The 22,914-nt window shown below is 47.5% G+C and overlaps 1 protein-coding gene across 1 annotated transcript in view; it reads left to right on the top strand.

The window, feature by feature from the left end:
• LOC119445280 (uncharacterized) overlaps positions 1-22,914 on the top strand; it is an 80,568-nt gene that overhangs the window by 24,152 nt on the left and 33,502 nt on the right. The window lies entirely within an intron of this gene.

Genomic DNA, 22,914 nt, shown 5'->3' with positions numbered 1-22,914 from the left:
ACCGTTTGTACGTAGCGCTATGGTGCACAAATACGTCAAAAATCTGTTTTTTTAATTTGGACAAATTTTCAGGCCCCATCGTGTTCGAATTATTGAGATTCGACTGTATTTTCTGCTGGTGTGTCGCACCCTTCGACAGGAACAACTCCTTTTACACACATTGCCGACCCTTGCCCACATTTTCGTTGTCTTTCGTGCGAAAGAAGCTAAGCTTCCAGGCTTAGGTGAAGGTAGCTGGTGGGCGCAAGCCTTTGTTCTCGCTGCCGTCTCCAGGCGCCTCGTCCGCCACCACCTCCGCTACGATCTCGGCAAGTCGTAGCGCCGCGTGCGGCGTCCGCCTGTTTTCATCGCGTAGTAGTTCGCGTTGAAGCGAGGGGCGAAGTAGTGCAAAGGTCAATTCGCACGCCGCTGCTGCCACGCTTCGTCACTTCAGGCGAACGAGCAATGCAGAGAAATTGCGGAGGGGGGAGGGATTGCATACTGCAGAGAAGCTGCGCGGCGGCCGTCTGCCACTTAGCGCTTGACAAGCACATGAGAGCGGCCTTTTTGCACACCTGAATCATAATTTTTTGCTTCAGAACGTATCATACAACCGCAGTTTGCCGCAATGCTGAACGTTGCTGCCGAATAATCTTATTTTTCGGGAACCTATTAACCGGAACATATTCACACATTCCTCTATGGGGTTATGATTACCTTTCGTGATTGCGAACGTGGGAGCCGGGTAATCGTATTAAGCGGGAACGTATCAGCGAGGTTCTACTGTACCATATTTCTCGGATTATTAAGTCACACCATAGTATAAGTCGCATCCCCCCCCCCCCCCCCCCCCGGCTTATCATGAGTGTCGAAGAAAAAATGAGTATACAGTTGAACCCACTTGTCACACTATTCAAGTGTCACAAAAGTTCCGTTGTTATAACCGGGCTGCATGAAAAAAATCAATGTAAAGGGATGGCATAGCTTCTGTGAGCAAACTATAATGGCGAGAAGGCTAGTGCCCCTCGCCACCACCTTTTTCCATCCGACTGCTGATTGTGTTGACTCGTTTAACTTTTAACTGTTGAACTCTACTTCCCCCACACTCTGATCACGTGTAACAAGCCGCGACTGTTGACATTCAAGAATGGCACTGCTCTAACAGCTGCAAAGCGGGGTCACAGGTGGCAAGTGACATACGAGCTCCTCCGAGGCATTGCTTTGGTGGCCTCAAAAAGGGCCTTTTAAAAAATGCAAGAAGGTTGCCGCGGCAGCCCCTCAGCTTGAGAAGTCCAGAAGAAACACTGGGGCAAAATCGCCACAAGCATCTCGCCACGTACTTCTCACTGGCTTACACGAGAAAACCCTATGTACGTCAGCTTTGCTTGCTTTACACGAAGCTTGCCGACAGCCTTCTCAAGACATCCCGGTGCTCCACGTAGTGCAGTGGAAGGTCCCTCAAGAAAATAAAGCCTCGGAGGGACTGAAAAATCTGCAGGGCCTCCCGCGAGGACAACGTTGAGGCAGCCTGCCCTGTTGCATCATCGCTGCCGTCGTTGCTATCTTATGCAAGCACGTTCGTGACGATCACCGCATCGTTTAGCACTTCTTTTCGAAATTTATAGCAGCGCGCTTTCTTTTCACTGGCAACGTCGTGCATTTCGCAGACGGTGAGTCAAACGAGGCCAAGAAACCACGTCGCCAGGAGTGACTTCGACGCAACAAACAAAGACAAGCCCGAGTGCCTTAAACGATTGGCAGAACTAGAGTACACTCTAGCAGAACTGAGGGGGAATGAGGGGCCGTGTGGCCAGCGCACAATCTCGAAGCAGCGCTATCAGGCTATCAGTGCAGTTGGTGCGGTCCATTCGTAGTTTTGGAGGGTGGTGCAGCGTAGAGCTATGAGCCCAGCCCATTCGTTCTTGGAGGGGTGGAAGGGGGACGGGAGGGAGGCGCACGAGGCTGGCGATGCGGAGAAAAAACAGCGCAGCAGCGTGTGGTGACTCGAATTTTTTTTTTCTTATCAAGGATTTCGCATTCCATTACCTTTCGGCATGGACGCTCAGTGGCCAGACTTCATTGTTTTAATCGATAATGCAGCCTGTGGACATTGTAGTAATCGGGTTATTTCACCATAGAAAACATACAAAAGTTGACTGTTCACCAGCTTCTCATTGTTATAACCAATATATTGTTAAAACCGGTATCATTATAAGTGGGTTCGACTGTATAGGATGCGCCTATGTTAACTTGGGTGGCATAATGAAATGGTGAATGCATGTACACTCATTGTGGAATTTTCAGAAACAACATTTTTAGAGCCATGTATTCAAGCACAAAAAAAACCTTCAACCAACATTCCTCTTAGTTGCAGTAAACCAATGGTATTTATTCCACTTCACTCAAAGCCGTCTAAGGCCTTATCGTCCACTGCACTAGGGCAGTGGATGGCGTCTATTCATCATCTGCCTCTAAATACATTTTATGCATCATTGTAGGCATGTTGCTGGCATTGGCTTTGTGGCACAATGTACTCGGGACGAACACCACGCCTGAATCACTCTGACCACATGCATGCAAAATGTGAAATGGTGACCGAAAGCTGCAAGCGCTGTGACTTCTCGTGCACCAGAACATACCAGTAAAAAATTTTGATTCCCATTAGTTATTTATTGCATCAGCTTCATGGGTTGAACCCAGGGCTTCTAGTGACCTGGAATATCTGGAAAACTCGGGAACTTTCTGAGCATCTGGAAACTTAATGGAATGGTGAGCGAATTTTTCATTTTAGTAAAGTCATGGGAAATGACTATTTAAACTGCCCAAGTTGCAAATTCATGTAGGTTGGTTCCATCCATTGTCATTAAGCTTTTTGCAGCATTGGAAGTCAGCTTTCCTGCACATTAATTTTGTTTTAGATCACCATAATCAAGGAATTCATTTGTAAATTTCGTGCAGCACTGGCTTCTGGCTCGATGCAAGCGAATGCTTAGCCTGTGCGTGCACTTGCAAGACAGTGATCTTCTAAGGCACTACAGCTCTTTATAGGCAAGGCTTGCCTTACATGAAGCATCTTCTATGTTGTGGTGAAAGATATTTACACAGTCAAACCTTGATATGACATACTTCGGTTTAATGAAATTCGCTATGTAACGAACTATTTCTGGATCTTAGTTTCATTGAAAACTGTATATGTTTGTTGCGATTTACCAAATTTCATAACGCGATTTCAATTTAATGACGACTATTTCAAGCATGTACTTTCAGCCCATATAGGTAGTAAATCTAGCAACAAACTCTAAAAAATGTCAGCCGAGGCAAAAGTTATTTCAGGTGTCCTTCCACAAGAAAACCTTCAGCGGCAACAACGCTGCCAAAGTGCATGGGCTGGAGGAAACACCGGTGTGCCTTTTGTCGCATTGGTAGGCAACTTGCGGAGGCCGCGGGGTGCGCGGAAGTTTGGATCGCTCGGAGAAACACAGAGCTGACTATTCCTTCTGTACAATGTGAATGAGGAGAGGGTGACCTCTCGCCTATCTTCCCACTCCTAGTGCGTGTGCGTTTTCTTCGTGCGCTTCCATATGCTGGCCATGCACCGCGTTTTGGAGGTAATCTACGGCAAGTGCAAAGTGCGAGCCAAGAGGGCTGGTGCCTTGATGCGCATCATGTTCCCCTGTGTCTAGTGTTGGCAGTCACATAATCTCAAGTTTCCATGACACGATGCGAAATGTTGGCTCACATTGTGACAGCGCGTTTGTAGTCATCGAGTACAATCTGTTCATGTTTGGGGGTGCCATCTGATGGTAGCTACGGGCACTAAGTGTAGTCAGCCATGGCGTCCAAGATACAGTGCAGTCCACTTATAACGATATCAAGAAAAACGAGAAATCCGATCGTTATAACCGATTATCGCTATATCTGGACTGCGAAAAAAAAAAAAGCCGAATATACCTTTGCAGTCCCGAAACCGAAACTGACACTTGCGATAAAAAATCGGCGTCGTATAAAGTAGGCCGTGAAAAATGAAACTTTTATTTATACCGCTAAATAGCGTCTCACTCGTTAGGCACGCTGAAATAAAAATCTGCACTTGCTTTCGCGGAAGTTTCGGAGTCACAAACGCCGTGTGCATCGCGTCCATCTGCTGCGCGAACACTGGCGGCATAATTTAGCGTGCATGAATTCAATGAGCGACTCGATCGACGATGTTGCACTTTGGTTGAACCTCGGGGTCGGTGTCAAAGGCGGGCAATGGTCAGTCTCGTTGTCACTGCTGCTGCTGTCATCGCCTCCGTTGCACAACGCCGCCGTCTGTCGTGACAACGATTGCCCCGTCGAAGTTCTCTTCGCAGAACGAGGCAGCACTATTTTCACTCAGAAGCTCCTCCATCGAAGCACCACCTATTTCATCGTCAGTAGCGACGTGCTCCCAGAGATCGGACACCACCGTGTTGGTTTCGCCCATGGGGTTTTCGTCGTGGCGCACGAAGCCCGCCTTTTCCGTTGATCGGCATGGACACTGCTTCTAGCCTTCATGATCGTGGCGCTCCAGGTTTTCATAATCGTCATATAATCCAATGCGCGAGCTCGTACTTCAAGTCTTGCAAAATTTGCAGCTTCGTCTCGAGAGACGCAGCTTTGCGCTTTGACGGCGCACCTCCCGCTGCTTCCGCGGTGCATAGGCCGCGCAGGCGCCGCTTGCTTATCGCTTTCTCCCCCCTCTTGCAAAATTAGTTTCGTCTCAAGGGGTGCACCTGCCGCTGCTTCCGTTGAGAGAGAGCGCGGCAGGGAGCGCAGGCGCCCCTCGCCAGAGGAGGCGTTGCCTTCGCTTATAGCCTTTCTTCCGCCCTCTGCTCGCGCGACCGCCGGGGACGCAGGGGTGAAGCAGCTGGCGCCATCTTGTGCACGCTGCACCAACTTGCGATGCTCTCCGTGGCTTTCGCAATCGGCGCGCGGGCGGGATGCGCTGCGCGGTAATGGCGGCAGATACGAACTTGCGTAGGCAAACTTTTCGCCCCGTCTCGGTTAAGGGCAACGTAGGAACGCAATTTTCACAATTATTCTGCATGAAAATCACTGCCCAGAAGCAAAATTTCAATCGTTATATCCGATATGCGGTGAATAATATATCGTTATATACGTTTTTTTTTCTCATAGCCCCAATGCATAAGTTGATACTCTTAGGTCGACTCATCGTTATAACCGATATATCGTTATATGTGGTATCGTTATATGTGGACTGCACTGTATATGGTGCCCCATCACGCAACACATACAAATCGCAGACGCCGGGAGCCACGTCATTGCATTGCCGCGGCACATTCTGCACTGTATGCGCTAGTGCTCATAATCGCGCTCTTATGGCCCGACCTTCTTTCAGTTTCTTTATAATTGCTTACTGACAACATACAGTCAAACCTCAATATAACGAAGTTGTACTTGCAGCGAAAAAATTCGTTATATCGAGAATTTCATTATATCAAGGTTCCGTTAATTTAGTAGAACTAAGATGGGAAAATAAAAATAGTTTGTTACATCGCGAATTTCATTAAATCGAGGTTCGTTATTTTGACTGTACTATCTATCCTCCAGGAAGCTCTGGGAACTTGTGAAGTTGTTTTTAATGCTGAAACTTTGAAACCTCAAATTAACGAAATTTGCGATTCGACAAAGTTGAACTTTGGAAGTGCAACTTTGTTATATCGAGCTTTGCCTTAGTGGCAGGGGCGCACCTGTTATGCAGGTGCCAGGTGTGCCCCAGCCATTAAGTTAATGCCACACCAACTAACCGAAGGCTTTAATTCGCTACGTAGCAGTACGAGGTGATAGACTAGTTGGTTCGGCATACTAAGGCAGCAGCGCAAGGAAGACGACACAAGAAATGTAAGTACAGACGTCACAAATGCTGAAGTAACAACTGAGTTTTATTGCTGACGAGGCTACATACGAGGGTGGTCTGAAAAGTTCTCGGCCTGATGTAGAAAAAAGTGTTTTGGACCGTCAAAATTATTTTTCTTTTATTGCGATAGCAATTATATGGACACTTCAACCGGATTTCTGCCGTCGGCGTCGCCGTCGTCGTCACCGTCGCCGTGAGGTTCCGCATAGATAAAATCTTCGCCGCGCGCCGTATGCCCCAGCGGAAGCGTGCGGGGACGCGCGCTATCACGGAGAGCGAACACACTCCCACGCGCAAGCAAGGAAGCGGAAAGCCAGCGCCGGAGGGAGCAGGGGGGGGGGGGGCACTTCTCTGCCAACAACCGCGCTCGTCGCTCGTCCGCACAGTCTCTTATCTCTCCCACGCGCAAGCAAGGAAGCGGGAAGCCAGCGCCGGAGGGAGCAGGGGGGGGGGGGGGGCGCACTTCTACGCTGCCAACAACCGCGCTCGTCGTTCGACCGCACCGTCTCTTATATCCACACGGCTCTGACCTTTATGCACTGTGCATTCGCCGCTCAGTTTCTGTTGAAGCGATAGACCGCACGTACCTTTGCCCGCTGCAGCGTATGGGCTTGCTGCCAGCGTTTTGACAGTCGTTGTCTGCAGTCATTCAGTGTGATCTATTCATGTTTGTGCGCGCTCACACCACGCTTGTTCATTCAGTTAGTAATAGTCGGGCAACATTTTCCAATGCACGCTACACATGTAATGCTGCCCGGATCGGCAGTGCAGCGCTATAGGTGTGTCCCTTCGCACGCGCTGCCCACGGGAAGCGCTTCTTATCAACACCACCGTTTCACACGCGCCTTCTCGTGGTCATCGAGTCTCTCTACATGTCGGTCTACTTACGCCGCAGCACACCTGCTTACTTAATCAGCTCATGTTTACTACAATTTATATTGCTACCAAAGCCGCTCACCTTACATTGTATAACATTGCTGTGTTGCTATCGCATTCATTGCTTCGCCATTAGGGCGAAACTGTGACATTTTTTTCAACATAGTCTCCTCTCAACTCTACACAATTGGTCCATCGATGTTCCAGAGCCAGGATTTCATCCTTAAAATGACTTTGTGGAAGTTCTGAAAAGTACTCATCCACAGCAGCAATCGCTTCTTTATATGATGAAAAATGTTGCCCACCAAGAAAGATTTTGAGTTTTAAGAACAGGTGGTAGTCCGACGGGGTCAAGTCAGGAGAATAGGGTGGGTGCTCCAACAATTCGTACTTCAAATCGTGCAATTTAGCCATTGAAAGATGCCCCTTGTGCACCGGTGCATTGTCTTAAAGATGATTTTCTTCTTCTGCAAACCTGGTCTTTTCTCACGAATTTTCTGATCCAATTGAGTTAAAATGTCAGAATAATACTCCCCAGTTATGGTTTTACCCTTTTCAAGATAATCCACAAGCAGAATGCCTTCAGATTCCCAAAAAGTTGTCGCAGTTTCGCCTGAAAGGCGAAGCATCAATTGCGATAGCAAAGTTGTAGAGAGCTATACGGAGTAATGATATTAGCTTTATCAGCTGTATAAACTTGGACATGCAGCAGCATCGGCAACACGCAGAACTGTTGTCGACGCCATCGGCGTTTTGCCCGCGTTCGCTCAAAATGCGTGCGGCTTTGGTGACTGTTGCCGGAGCCTTTGATATAAATAGGCACTTCGTGCCGCAGCTAAACGTCGCCTCCCTTCCCTCCCCCTCCCCCACGGCCTCTCGCGCGTCGGAAGAAGGCGCGTTTCCTCTACATATATGGTGATTGTAAAGGAGAAAAGAGACGCCTACTTCTGCAGCCCTTAAGCGAGCACGGCGCAGAACGCGCGTTTGTTCTCCGCCGTGCGTTCACTCCCCGTGAAAGACGCGCCCCTCGCGCTCTTTCACTCGCACATACAGCGTTCGGCGCGCGGCGACGATTTCTTCTCCAAATGACGTCATACGGAACCTCACGGCGACGGCGACGCCGACGGCAGAAATCTGCTTTTGAGTGTCCATATAATTGCTATCGCAATAAAAACAGAGGCCATCACCTTTCCTGCGGAGGGAACTGACTTGGCTTTCTTTGGTGCTGACGACCCGGCTTCAGTCCACTGCTTTCATTGTTGTTTCGATTCCGGTGTGTAATGGTGAATCCAAGTTTCATCCATTGTTATAAATCTGCGTAAAAAGTCTGCTGGATTTTTGTTATACAGCTCCAAAGCATGCTGTGACATCCTCATGCGGTTGCGTTTTTGCTCAGGAGTAAGGATGCGCGGCACCCATCTTGCACAGAGCTTGTTCATGTGTAGTTCATTATGCAAAATGTGACCTACACGTTCCACTGAGATGCCAACAGCCTCGGCAATTTCTCGCAACTTCACTCTCCTGTCTTCCAAAATCATATCGTGCACACGGTCAATCAATTCAGGAGTTGTTGCACTTTTTGGGCGCCCTTCGCGCGGGTCATCTTCAATCCTCTCTCTCCCTGGCTTAAACTCAGCAGCCCATTTCTTTACTGTGGAGTATGAAGTTGAGTCTTGCTTGTAAACTTTAACAAACTTTTGGTGAATTTCATTTGGAGATTAACCTTCTTTTACAAAGAACTTTGTCACCGCACGGTACTCAAGCTTTCTCCATGCCTTACGGTGCTTCACACTACACCCACTGTGATCGACTGTCAAAGCCAAACTGCTAATCGGCACTACATGGCGTTTCATCTGAGACTTGCAGAGACTTGTATGAACATGCACATGAGTGCTGCAAGTTCTAGCTCGCATGATTCTTATTGAGGCCGAGAACTTTTCAGACCACCCTCGTATATAGATACAAAATAACGGTATGGTGAGTAAAGATAAAACAGCACCAAAAACACAAATAAAGATAGGCATTGGCATCTCTCGGCTGTCATCGTCTGTTATCACACTTGTTCAGATTTATTGATTTATAACTGCACAGAAATTGAACATCTTTATTCTGAAGCGCAAGTGAAAGGATGCTGATATAGGTGTCTTGTAGCTTTAAGATCTCTACCCCTACTAGAATTTCGCGCGTAGCTTTATAATGGTTGCTGCTCACAATCGTTTTTTTTTTTTCAAACTATGGCACGCAGCCACAGTCCTTTCAGTGCAAGGCTAAATACCCTGAGAGAGCACAGTTTATGTTGTACTGCAACAACGAAATCCCAAGGCATTCAAATTCTTGGCACAACAGAATATTTTCGAATATCCATAGGAGTCAATGCATTTCTCATCTCGTGACAATTAAACTTTTTTTGGCAACAATTCCGTATGAACAAAATTTTCTGAAAAGGGTTTTATCCTTTTTCTTCACCAAGGCAACAGGAGACGCCCAGGGCCTCTTTGACGGCTGGATGATGTTGTCGTGCTGTATTTCATTGACTTGTTGCCTTGTAGCTTCACACTCTTGTGTCGAAACTCGGGAAGGGCTCTGGCGGAGTGGTCGAGCGCACTCTTCGGTTATTATGCGATGCTTTGCAACTGGTGTTTCTCGAACCCTCGATGACGTTGAAAGGCAGTCTTTGTGTCGTCGGAGAGCACTTTTGAGCTGCTGTTGTTTACTTATGGGGCGACTTTTATGTCGAAGACTGGTTCCCAACTATGACTGCCGAGGTAAATCGGACAGAATCCGAAAGGACAAAACGCATTGCTTGTTTCCACAATTTCCGCGATGTATGCTATCGTCATGCCCTTGTTGATGTGCTTGAACTCCTGGCTGAAGTTGGTCAGCATCACATTCGCTTTCCCTCCATGCAGTCAAGCGATCCCTCTTGCGAGGCAAATTTCACGATCGAGTCTTAGACGTTGGTTGCCCTCGATGATGTCTTCTACGTCTGTGGGTGTTTCGGTGCTAGTGGAAATGACAGTGCTGCAGCAAGGCAGGATGCTGACTTGATTTCGAGCACACTCAAGGCACAGTGACTATGAGAGCCCTCTGTGGCAGTATCACTTGATCTTCAGACAGCATTATCGACTTCGTCTTCAGGTCAATGATTGCCCCCTTCGTTCAATAAGTCCATGCTGAGATTGACGTCTCATGAACAGTGTTGGACAATAACGAAAGTGGCAAGGTAGGTTCGGTCATGAACGGTAATTCTTGCCGTGCAGAATCCGGTTATTGTTCTTAGGTGTCCTCCAGCGGTCTGAATTTGAGGGCCTTCAAATGCAGTCTAAACTATCTTCAACTGAGTTGGGTTGGGTCCACTCATGACAGAGTAGTCGGCTCCTGTGTCCATTAAGGCGGTGACTGTGTGGCCATCGAGAAGCACGTCGAGGTCGGTGGTTCTTTGTCTTGCATTGCCGTTAGGTGTTGGCGTCAAATCACAGCTGCGTCATGTTTACCTGTGGTTGGAATGTTGTGCCGTCAGGTTTTCGCTTGTCGACGTATTCTTTGCTTCCAGGCTTCGTTGGGATGGCGGCGTCTCGTTGATATGTCATCGAGATAGTCTTTTCGGCATCTTCGGCGGCGGCGGAGGATCTTCATCAATTCGACGAACAGCAAGCGTACCTCCATCGGTTGCTGCTTTTAGTTTTCCGGATATGGGCTTGCAGACCTGCCCCGGGCTGGGCCAGTGTATGGTCAGCATTGTGGGGACAGGTAGCGGCCTTGTGATGATGAATGGGATGGTTGTCGTGGGCTCTACTGAATGGCGGGGAGGTAGTCGGCGGTATCATGAGCCCGTTCACCTTGCTGCGGGCACGGTGCATTGATGGCGAACCCTCGAAGTCCCAAGTCACGATATGGGCATCGGCGGTGGACATGGCCGGCTTCTCTCTAATGACAGCAGAGCAGAGTTGGTCGGGGACACACCAAATGTCTGTCTTCCTCTGGGCGTTGCACTGGCTGACAGGGTGGTGGTGGCGGGGTCTGGTGACGGAATCGTGGTGTCATGAGGCCCTGGTGTGGGCACGTTGGGGGAACGTGACGGTGGGCTACGGCGGTGTAGGTCATTGTATCCGGCTGAGACTGCGGAGGGCCAGGAACTCTCAGTGACTGCTGGATCTCCTCTCGGACTATGTCAGCAATCAAATTCAATTGGGGCTGTGACGCTGGGAACATCTTCCATAGTTCTCGTACAACTGGCCTTATGGTCTCCCACACATCATTGGAGCAGAGTGCTTGAAGGTCTGCACTGCCTTGCGTCGAGTGGCGATTGTACTGTCTTGTACGCATTTCTAACGTATTCTCAATCATTGTAGCCTCCGTCAGAAATTCTGCTGTGGTCTTAGGTAGGTTGCGCATAAGTCCGGCAAAGAGTTCTTGCTTTAGCCCACGCATGAGGAAGCAAATTTTCTTCTCCTCAGGCATATCCGGGTCGCCCTGATGGAACAGGCGCATCATTTCCTCGGTGATGATCACTATGTTCTCGTTGGGCAGCTGCATGCGGGTTTCCAGTAGAGTTTGGGCTCGCCCTTTGCGCAGGACGCTCATGAAGGTCTGCAGGAAGCCATTGCAGAACAGGTCCCTCGTCTTCAGGGTCGATTTCCAATTCTCAAGCCACGTCCTGGCGGTGTCTTCTAAGGCAAAGTAGACATGCCGCATTTTGTCGTTGGAGTTCCAGTTATATGAATGCAACGACTCTTTCGTATGTTTGCAGCCAGTTTTCTGGGTCTTCAAACGATGATCTGCAGAAGGCCAGTGGCTCCCTGGGCAGTTGCAACACGCTTGGGCTGCCAATGGGGTTGTTTAGTTGGCCACAATCTTCTTCGTCGTCTAAGGGCAGTGTGTGCTCCAGGGGCAGGTTTTGTAGCCTGCAGCTTGCTCGATGGTCTGGGGCGAAGTTGGTGCGGTCTTGGGGTTTCGGGCTTGGATCCCAGCTTTGCAGGGCCATTAGGTACATGAACGCACAAGCACCTCCACCAGATGTCACGTAGTAGTGACAGTGAAGAACAGAGTAGCAAAACTATGAATGAGGAAACTAAGCATTTATTGGGTGAAATTGTGCCCACAAAAACAGGCTACACTCAAAGCACAACGATAGTGGCAAACACAGTCGGCGATAGTCGAAATCCAATCTGCGGGCCAAGCGCGTCGGCTTTTATACATGAGTCATCGAAGATTCCAGAGAAATCCCTGGTGCCTGTGTGCCTTCCAGAAACTACTACACAATTCGTGTCGCGCATGTAATCGGACTAAAAAAGGTTCGTTGACAGCAGGCAACGGATAGAACCATCGATAACATTCGTGAAACTTCCTATACATGCAGGCGCGTCCTGCACCCAGCGATAACATTTAACATTTGTTACCGATGAAATGCGGTCACCGGTTACAGATAAAGAAGTATGCCTGTCAGTATACAGCATAATTTCTTACCACCAAGTTTGCAGTGCCTAGTTGGAAAACGCAATAGCAAGAACTATGTGGCAGTGAGGTGAAAGCCACATGGGCATCACTCCTTCAGCGCTTTCCTATAGGAAAAAATGCAGTCAATGCATCAATTATTCTAAAGACTAATGCTTGAATTGCAGTGACGATGTACTGCAGATTGATGACAGCTAGAGTGGGTAAGCAGCGACCTAATTTAGAAGTTTTTTCCTTGTGTAAAATGTATTTTTTCTGAACCCCCTTAAACAAGCTATGATGAGTCCTGCTGTCTAATGAACTATAATTTATATTTTTAGATGGCCACAAAAATGTGCCATTTTCAGCAGAACAAACTTTAAAAGTGCCATTTTCTTAAAATCAGGACTATTTTTCCCATTCCTATTGCGTTTGCTGCATTACAAAGCACTTTTATACAATTGTTTATGTTTAACCCTTTCCCTACCGAGATTTTTGGCAAAAAATAATACAAAAATACCTATTTTTTTATTGGCCTAATTCATTCTGCGTATCTTGACACAACCAAAATATATCCCTAAGACACTTTATTCGTAAGATCCACGCAAAATATTTTTTTGAAAATATGGAGAGAGGGTTGGGGCTTCACTGCACTGCACAGCGGAGATGGTCCGATTTTTTGTAGTAATACCGCGCACAGTTTCCATCCTCTGTCATGGGTACCTTTATGCCAGGCGTGGCCGTGAAAACAAACCTAGGATGCGGCGATGGGGGGTTCTTTACATCTAGCACAGTGATTCCACTCCTGCGCCAACTGCGCCAAAGTGCGCCAATTGGGATTTACTGCGCCATCCTGATACAATCGACGAAAATTGGGCCTAGCTGCGCCAAACAGTCTCGGATTTGACGATGTCTATCGCCAGTTGCACCACCGGGGAATTAAAACGTTCAACGTGACGATAGGGCGAGCCTTAGTTGCAACCTTAGCTGCAAACAGGAGACAAGAATGCTCTAGCGCGTACGTCCCAATTAAAGTCACTGGAACCTGGAAAGTACCGCAGCCCTTTTCTCTTAGCCGCTGTGCCGCCGATTGGTCAGTTGCCGTCAGGTGATCACTTTCCACTATAGATGGCGGATCTAAGCCACGTCGGAGGAGATAAGCAGACAGACATCGCTCGCACAGGCCGCGCGTACGAGTCATCAACAAGGTCAGATTTTGCATTTTGTATAATTTAGTGTATATGTAACTTTCGTAGACTTAAAACAAAACGAAAGGAAATGCCCGGGTGCTGCACGTTCGGGTGCAGCAACCGCCGGGAGTCCGGGAAAGCGCTTTTCGCGATACCAGTTAAGCGGAAAGAGCGACAGCAAGCGCCGTGCTATCTCTGGCTGCACCGGATAACGAGCGACAAGTTCACTCCCACTTGGTGAACTTGTTGATATCGCAAAGCTGAGAAGCTCCTTGCGGTATTTCATCGAACTCCCTAAATGCCATAATGTGATGGAAAAGCTTCTTCGCGCATTCAAAGACTGCGGTTTGCCTTGAGTAAACAAACCGAGGAGATGCTCAGAAATATGCAGAACCGAGCAAACCGAAGAGTGACGCAATACGGGCGGCTGTGTCAAAAATAACAAAGTGTAGTGAGAAGATCGATCGACCTGTCAATGTTGAAAATTAAAATATAGATTTTCTCGTGTGTTGTTTAAAACACGAACATGACCTGGTTAATTCTGTTTTAGCATCCCTTTTCTTGTAGTGTAGTCAGGGACCGTTTATTTTTGTAGAAATATATCTGTATGGAACATTTCGTGCGCGGTTAAATCAGTAGCCACGTTAGAAAGCGATAATATCCACGCGTATAAACGATTTTGTGGCAGCGCTTAATACCTAGTCATCCGAAAAAAAAATCTTGTGTGACACACGAGCATCGGGATCGCTTTGCATTTAGAACGGGTGGCGCACAGTTGAATGCTTCACTTTCCGAGTGCAGTAGCCGACCGATTTTCCGGACTTCGCGGGGACTGAAAAATCGAGCAGTCCGCAAAACCGAACAGTCCGAAAAACTCGCCCCCCCACCCCCTAAGAGAAAAAATTATGAGGCTTAGAGCGGCTTAAGAAAAATGTCGCACTTTCGCCCAAAAGGCGGAGCATCGATTGCAATAGCCAATTGATAGACAGCGGTACGAAGTAAGGATGTTAGTTTTATCAGCCGTATAAGGTTGTAAATATGCGCTTACTAACTAAATAAGCACGGTGTCACACGCGCACAGGTTACATGAACACATCTCACTCGATGACCGCGGGCATATTGACCTTCCTTCGCGCTGTCTATTCTGTCGCTTCAACGCGGATGTCGAAAAAAATGGGGGAAAAAACGGCGCATACGAAGCTAGTGGCACTCGGCGCACTCCCTTTGTACCCATTGCAGATCGCGGGTGCACACTTCGGCCACATAGCAGATCGCTTTCAAGATACGGTGCCTGCGCGGCAGCTCCGTCGGCAGCTGCAAGAGCAGAATGCAACTCCCCACTGTCTCCGCCGCCTTCTCCCCATGCCCCGCGAGCGAAGTCCGCGCGCGCCTCCGGCCGCCTTGCGGTTTCTGGCTGACCCTCGCAAGCTTTCACCCGCAGACAGCGTATGGATCGAACAAAAAAAAACAAAAAAAAGAAAAGAAAAGCAAGTGCAGCTTTTTAGAACGTTTTGTCGGCCAAGGAAGAGCGGGCATGGCCTCAGAGACTAGGGCATAGCGTGCGTCTACGGATCTTCAAGGCTATACAGGGGGGCACTGGAAGCCAAGCCAGCGGATAATCCAACATGGCGGCCTCCGAGATCGGGTAGCGTGTTTCGGAGCGAGCGATTTAGTCCGGAAAATCGAACATTGGCTCCTAGATTCGTCCGAAAAATCGCTCGCGAACATGCATTAGCTCTATGGGAATCCTGCCGGTACATCTATGAAGTCCGGAATATCCAACAAGTCCGAATTTTTGGAGCCCGAAAAATCCGTCGGCTACTGTACTTGTAATTTACATCGTACTAGCTAAACGAAATGCGGTTTTGTTTGTGGATTTCACAGGGCCCACTGCGGCAGTCATCGTGCTGTTCTTCCCTGTAGCAAGCCTAGAAAACCCGAGGAAGAGCTGCTCGTCTTTTCCGCGCAGTGTTGCCTGCGCTCGCTCCGGCGGTTGCGGTACTTTCAGAGTTCCAGGTTCCAGTGACTTTAGCAGTGCCACGCACGGCGCCGACGCGGTGTCTGCCTTGCAAGGTGGCTCGACGGCAAAGTGCGGTTTCTGCCGAGGCTCGCAGCTTCAAGGTTAATTGGCGATTCATCGGCGGACGTTATCTACTCCGGAAACGCAGCTAGTAGCTTGTTTGAAGCGCAGCATGACGTGGTTATAACTGCGTGCCGCCAATGTGTCCATCATTTCTGTTTCTGGATATTACCGATGGCATCTGGGAAAACTAGCAATATACGAAATGATATCAATTTGTGTCTGTGTGTGTCGCATGCACACAAGTGCATTTTTTTCTCCACGAGATCTGCAATAGATGGAAATGTTTACGAAGCTTCTCGTGAGAACATAAGAATTATTCAGGTAATTGAATGTAAATTGCAACTCGCTTTTTCGAAATACTTCAGGATGTGAAAAATCAGCTGCTCCAAGCTGCTCCAAAATGCCAAATTGCCTGCTCCAAAGTGCTCCAAAATGAAATTTCTGATGCTCCAAAAATTGCTCCAAATCATAAGTGCGCAGTAGCATCACTGCTAGCAGCATCCACTGCCGACAAGTCGAGATGCTGTTGTCATCAGAGTCCGATGATTCTGAGAAGATATGCTGCTCAGTATCCTTGTTACCACTCTTGGAGAAGAACCATACTTCTTCTTCACTGTCCGAGTCCGACAAAACATCTGAAAACAAACATTAAAAAAATTTTTTTCCAGAGCGGAGCCGTTGCAGGCATGTGCACCCACACAGGAGGACACCATTTTTAAATCCTAATCGCCAGCATCGAAACGTTTTTCAGCCAAGATGCAAGCTTTGAGCGCCTCTTTATTTTTTTTTACTGCGCCATCTGTTGAAGCCAAAGAGAACTAAGCAAAATTCATCAGGGTAGCTTGAAGGCAGGAGTGCAAAAGTGCTTGTTTCAGCGTGGACAAGCCCAGCTCGTCTTCAGTGGGAGCGGGACAAACCGTGTGGACTAGCTCCGCTCATCTACGGTAGGGAAAGGGCTACTGCCAATATCGGATAATAAAGTGATGGGGAACAAAGTTAAAAGTTACATAAACTTTGAACCTGCCTCAAGTTGGGCTGTTCGGTTTAAGAATAAATTTGGCAAAAATAAAACAATGCCAATGATGGGAGTCTACACATCAAAGTGCAATTTTGAAATTACCCACAAAATGCTTGTCTACTTGTGAAATTAGGTGCGGTTTGAAACAGAATTTCGTGTACAGCATCTCTTGCCTTGAATTGTGAAATTTAAAAAAAAGCTGAAGTAGACTTTTTTTCTGCCATAAATAATTTGGAAATGTACTTGACAAAATGTAGTTAGCCACAACTTGTTACATATAAATTGAAGGGGGTCAACTTCATTGCTCATGCATTTGGCTTGAGGAGGGGCAGGAATAAACTGTTATAGAAAGACAATCACCGGCACCTCTGCACACACAAGGTCAGTCTACACATGCAAGGTCAATAATCCCTTTGCTCTGATATTAAAAAGTAGCATATTCCATCTGGGATTGACAAACAAGTTCTTAACTACCATGGTCACTGGTTGCTGACTTTTTTCCGGTTGTTATCTTTGCTTGGTGAGTGGTCTTTGTTTACAGTTGTACTATTGTTCTGTTTTTATCATATGATCACGTATCCCATAGAGCCCGGTCATAATGTTGATGAACATTTTGAACGCCCTCCAAGATTTCAGTTGATCTCCTTGGATGCCATCTCCTTCTATGACATTGTAATTGATAATCTCGCGGCATAATGTTATGTGCATTTGCCCACGAAAGTTTCAGGATTTAGCAACAAAAAGCTAATCTTTTGTGGTCTTCACACCTGGCACAGGTACACAAGCCAAAAATAGGCACTTTCAAAGGGAGGTGATGGGTGTTTGACGTATTCACTGTACCTTAAGTGTTGCCAAGACAGATGCTGCTGCTATTGGAATCATGACTGGGATCACTATTGGGGTTGGGAGCTTGCGTGCTGACCAGTGAAGCTGAAAATATCTTTCAAAAGCCAGTTTCAGGATCAAAATAATTAAAGTTTGGGCCCATAGAAATATATGGGTGCCAGCTGGGACCTTCAGTTGAAGTCAGAGTAACGAAAACATTGAACCCCACACCAAATAATGCAAGTCTACATTGCACCTATATTTTTTTCTGCTGTCAGTGTAAGCTGAAAGTTTTCCCAAACACTTTGTTTCTTCTGGGTGCCTCAATTTCTTAGACGTGAGAAAAAGTGTGTTGAAAAGACAGTCGGCTGTCTTAAGATTTTTATTCACGATGCATAAGCCAAAGCAGCAGTGGCTGCTTCATTGTAACAGCTTTCATCACATGTTGTCACAGCTGAGAGTTTTGTACTTGGGTTTGTACTTTTCACCACGAAGCTGGAACTACGAATCGAGAAGCACCAAGTCAGTACTTCCAGTCTCATCTGCTCATTCAAAACCCGTAAAACACGCAGTAGTAAAATGTTGTCTCAATAACTCTCTTTTATTTATTTATTTATTTTGTCAAGCTGTTTATTGACAGGATTGAGAGGTCGAACTCGGTGCGGCAGTCAGAACCCTTCGAGCAGTCAGGACAAGCCCCGTGTGTAAAAGCGCTGGTCCCCGCAGGGGCGTCTGCGCAAGCAGGCGTTTGGTGAGTTGCGCCACCACGTACCCGAACACACGAGGGTTGGACCCTCCCGCGTGTAGCCGTGTGCGGCTTAGCCGTGTCCGGGGAAAGGGGGATCCTGGGGGTTGAGCCGATGCCGGGTGCTTGGACCTTTACGACCCCCCGGCGGAGGCAACACACCTCTTTGGCCTCTGCTTCACGTAGACGGCACCCCCGGACTGACCCACCCTGGGGAAATCAGTAGTTGCCTTTTCCTGTCTCTCTCTCTCTGCAATCTTCGTCTTTCCCTCTCACTTTCAATCTTTCCTGTCTCCTCCTCACTTCTTTTACTTCCGGTATTCTTGGCAGCGAGGGTTAACCTTGTGTGGTACAACCAACCTTGGCTGTGCATATTTGGTTATAGCGGCAACCAGTAGCGCACCCAGGATCTCTGCCAGGGGGGGGTTGACAGTTTGCCAATGCCATTTAAAGAGCGCTAATTTCACTTTCTTCGGGGGAAATTGTCAAAAAATGCGCTTTTTGCGAGTGTGCAGACGATTGCGCGTCTTACATCTTAGTTGCAGTACTGAAATGCGTTAGGAAAGAAAAGGGGTTAAACAAAAGAGGGGGTTAAGTCGGCCTCAGGGGGGGGTTACAACCCCCGAATCACCCCCCGTCGGTGCGCCACTGGCGGCAACGTACAGTTGGCGACCGCTGGGCTTTTTTTTTTTCTTATAATACCTGCGGCGTCCCCTTGTTGGGCTCCACGGTGGGTGACTGGCATTGCTGCCGAAAACTGACGATTTTCTATGGAGAATTGTTTCCCCAAACTCCCTGATCGCCCTCATAAGCGAGGGCACACCGAAGTATTCCAGTTTTATGGCCTTCAACGTGATAACTTTCCAAAATATCATGTGATACATTCTGAAAGACCAGAAAAGAGCGTGAGAGTCATCTCACCTTTCCTTGTAGCGAAAAGTCTGTGCGATTCTATAGGCCCCGGTTACAAAGCCACGAAGCTAGCTAGTGGTGACCTCCTTTTGGAAGTCCATGATAAGAAGCAATATGAAAAGCTACAGAACCTTGTCTCTTTTGGGAACATTCCAGTGACCGTGACCCCACACCGAACTATGAACACTATCCGCGGCGTTATTTCAGATGAAGATATGATGGAGCTAACCGAGGCCGAACTTTTAGAAGGATGGAAAGAGCAAAATGTAATCAATGTGAAACAGATTACGATAAGACGCGACGGGAAAGAAATTAAAACAAAGCACCTTATTGTCACCTTCGGCTCAAGCGTGCTCCCTGAAACAATTGAGGCAGGATATGTGAAGCTCCGGGTCAGACCGTACATACCGAACCCTCTGCGATGCTTTTAAGTGCCAGCGATTCGGGCACAGTTCACAGAACTGCCGAGGTCGGCAAACTTGTGCAAAATGCAGTGCTAATGAACACCTCGCTGAGTCATGTGAAAACACCCTCCACTGTGTGAACTGTGATGGAGAGCACGCCGCGTACTCGCGGTCGTGCCCATTATGGAAAAAAGAGAAAGAAATCGTAAGCATCAAAGTGAAAGAGAACATTTCATTTAAAGAAGCATGCAGGCAAGTATCCTACCTGCCAAAGAACAGCTTTGCCGAAGTGGCATGTCGGGGGGCAGCGCCACAACGGCTCCCGGCGGCCGTCCGGCCCACACAGAGCGAGCCGATGGTGACGCCACCTGCCCCCTTGGCGGCTGCAGCCAGCGCTGCTCCGCCGCCTCAGAAGAAGGGGCCATCGACCTCTGGGCTGATGGCCTCAAGGGTATCGTCTCTTGAGACGAAGCCCTCTCGTGAAACACAGCGCTCGCAAGAGGCGATGGACGTAACACCGACCGTGACGGTGCATCCAGCGCCTAAGGAGCGGCGCGATTCTATCGACCGCTCCAAAAAAGACAAACTCCGTGTCATGGCGCCTGGGAAAGGCCCCATGAGCTAATTTTCGTTTCTTCAACACACAGCACAATTAACACGTTTCTTATTATGCAAACACAAATACTCCAATGGAACGTTAGAGGACTTCTCCATAACCTAGACGATATCAAAGAACTCCTCCATAAATACAATCCAAAGGTGCTGTGTGTTCAAGAGACTCACTTGAAGCCCACACATACAAATTTTCTCCGACAATACACCATTTTTCAGAAAGATCGTGATGATGCTAACGCCTCGTCCGGTGGTGTAGCCATCATAGTTGATAAGTGTATCGCATGTCGCTCTTTTGAACTTCGGACGCCTCTTGAGGCAGTTGCCGCACAAGCAATCTTATTTGACAAGTTAGTTACAATCTGCTCGTTATACTTGCCGCCCAATCAACAGCTCAAAAAAACAGATTTCTATTGCCTAGTGGACCAGCTTCCTGAACCCTACATGATTGTAGGTGATTTCAGTGCCCACAACAGTCTGTGGGGAGATTCCAGGTGTGACGCTAGAGGGCGACTCGTCGAAAATTTTCTTATAGGCACCGGTGCATGCCTTTTTAATAAAAAAGAACCCACATATTTTAACTTCACGCACAACTCGTACTCATCCATTGATCTAGCCATTGGCTTTGCTTCACTACTTCCTGACCTGAAATGGGAGGTAATCAAAAATCCACTAGGGAGTGACCATTTCCCTATAATACTCAAACTATTAGAGCAACATGACCGTCTACCACATACGCCTCGATGGAAGCTTGCAATGGCTGATTGGAAGCAGTTTAATGAATCAACTCATTTACCACGACATTTTATCATTGATTTTAGCATTGATGATGCAGTACGGTATTTTACAGCTTTTATTATCAAGGCAGCAGAAAAGTGCATACCTCAAACAAATGGCCGTTCATGTAAACGACGCGTTCCATGGTGGAATGAGGAGTGCAGACAGGCACGAAAGAAGCAAAATAAGGCATGGAACACACTGCGTCGATCACCAACTGCAGAAAATCTAGTAGAATTTAAACGCATCAAATCACAGGGAAGGCGGACAAGGCGACAGGCAAGGAGAACGAGCTGGGAGAGATTCCTCTCAGGCATAAATTCCTACACACAGGAGGCGAAAGTTTGGAATAGGCTTTGGAGACTTAACGGGCAACAGACCCAGCCATTACCCTTAGTCGATGATCAAGGGAATACCTTGGAAGAGCAGGCAGACGCCCTTGGGGAGCACTTCGAGGCCGTCTCTAGTTCAAGTAATTATTCTAGGTCGTTCCTTAAACAAAGAAATAGCGGAACGTAAAACACTAGATCGGAAATGCCGACTGAATGAATCTTATAACCGTCCTTTCAGCGTTGCCGAGCTGAAGGCCTCATTAAACGCATGTCACAACTCCGCACCCGGAGCTGACAGGATTGTATATGACATGATAAAAAACTTGCACCAAGACACACAAATAACACTTCTTGCACTTTTCAACACCATTTGGGCTTCTGGATATGTGCCTTCAACATGGAGAGATGCTATTGTAATTCCGATATTGAAACAAGGTAAAGATCCATTTTCAGTTAAAAGTTACCGTCCGATAGCGCTTACAAGTTGTCTTTGCAAGCTATTTGAGAAGATGATAAATCGGCGTTTGTTACATTTCCTCGAGTCTAACAAATTGCTTTACCCTTATCAATGTGGTTTCAGAGAAGGTCGCTCTTCAACCGACCATCTAGTACGCATAGAGTTGCACATACGTGATGCCTTTATTCATAAGCAGTACTTCTTGTCCATATTTCTCGACATGGAAAAGGCGTACGACACGACGTGGTGCTACGGGATATTGCGAGATTTGTCGGAAAGGGGTATCCGCGGAAACATGCTCAACGTTATAGCAAGCTATTTATCAAACCGCATATTCCGTGTCAAAATTGGAAATGCTCTCTCCAGGCCATTTCTCCAGGAAACTGGGGTGCCACAAGGTGGTGTACTGAGTTGTACTCTTTTTATAGTAAAAATGAATTCTTTACGCTCATCAATTCCGTCTACCATGTTTTATTCAGTATACGTTGATGATGTGCAAATAGGTTACAAATCGTGTAATCTCGCAACTTGCGAGCTACAGGTTCAGCTTGGCCTGAACAGGGTATCAAAATGGGCTAATGAAAATGGGTTTAAGCTAAATCCTCAGAAAAGCTCCTGCATCCTTTTTACAAGGAGGAGGGGCCTGGTCCCAGAAGTTGACATTGAACTTGATGGACACCGCATACCTGTGCACACGGAGCACAAATTTTTGGGTGTCATGCTTGACTCCAAGTCATAGCCCACATTAAATATATTAAGAATAAATGCTTAAAAACAATGAATATTCTTAAAGTTTTGTCACATACAACATGGGGTAGTGATAGGAAGTGTCTAATAAACCTGTATAAGAGCCTCATACTATCCCGTTTGGATTATGGCGCTGTAGTCTATCACTCTGCCACACCCAGCGCGTTAAAGATACTGGATGCCGTACACCACTCAGGCCTCCGCCTGGCCACAGGTGCCTTCAGGACAAGTCCTGTACTAAGTCTTTACGTAGAATCAAATGAGTGGTCACTCAACCTGTAAAGGTCATACACTAGTTTTACGTACTTCCTCAAAGTTCTTTCTAACCCAGAACATCCTTGTTACACAACTGTAAATGACATGACGTGTGCTACACTGTTTCATAATCGCCCAACGTTCAGAGAACCCTTCTCGCTGCGTGTTAGAAGGCTTAGTGAAGAAATGGGTGTCTCGCTTCTAGAACACAGCCTAAAGACCCCAACAAAGTTCTTACCACTGTGGCACTGGGAAATCATTGAGTGTGACACGTCATTTGTGCAAGTCTCAAAGCACGCTCCACAAGAACACATTCGTATGCACTTTCTAGAGCTGCAAGCTAAATACTCCTGCGCGGAATTTTGCACGG

This window comes from Dermacentor silvarum, chromosome 3, assembly GCF_013339745.2.
Source record: "Dermacentor silvarum isolate Dsil-2018 chromosome 3, BIME_Dsil_1.4, whole genome shotgun sequence".
Lineage (NCBI taxonomy): Eukaryota > Metazoa > Arthropoda > Arachnida > Ixodida > Ixodidae > Dermacentor > Dermacentor silvarum.
This window is presented reverse-complemented; position numbering and strand designations above follow the sequence as displayed.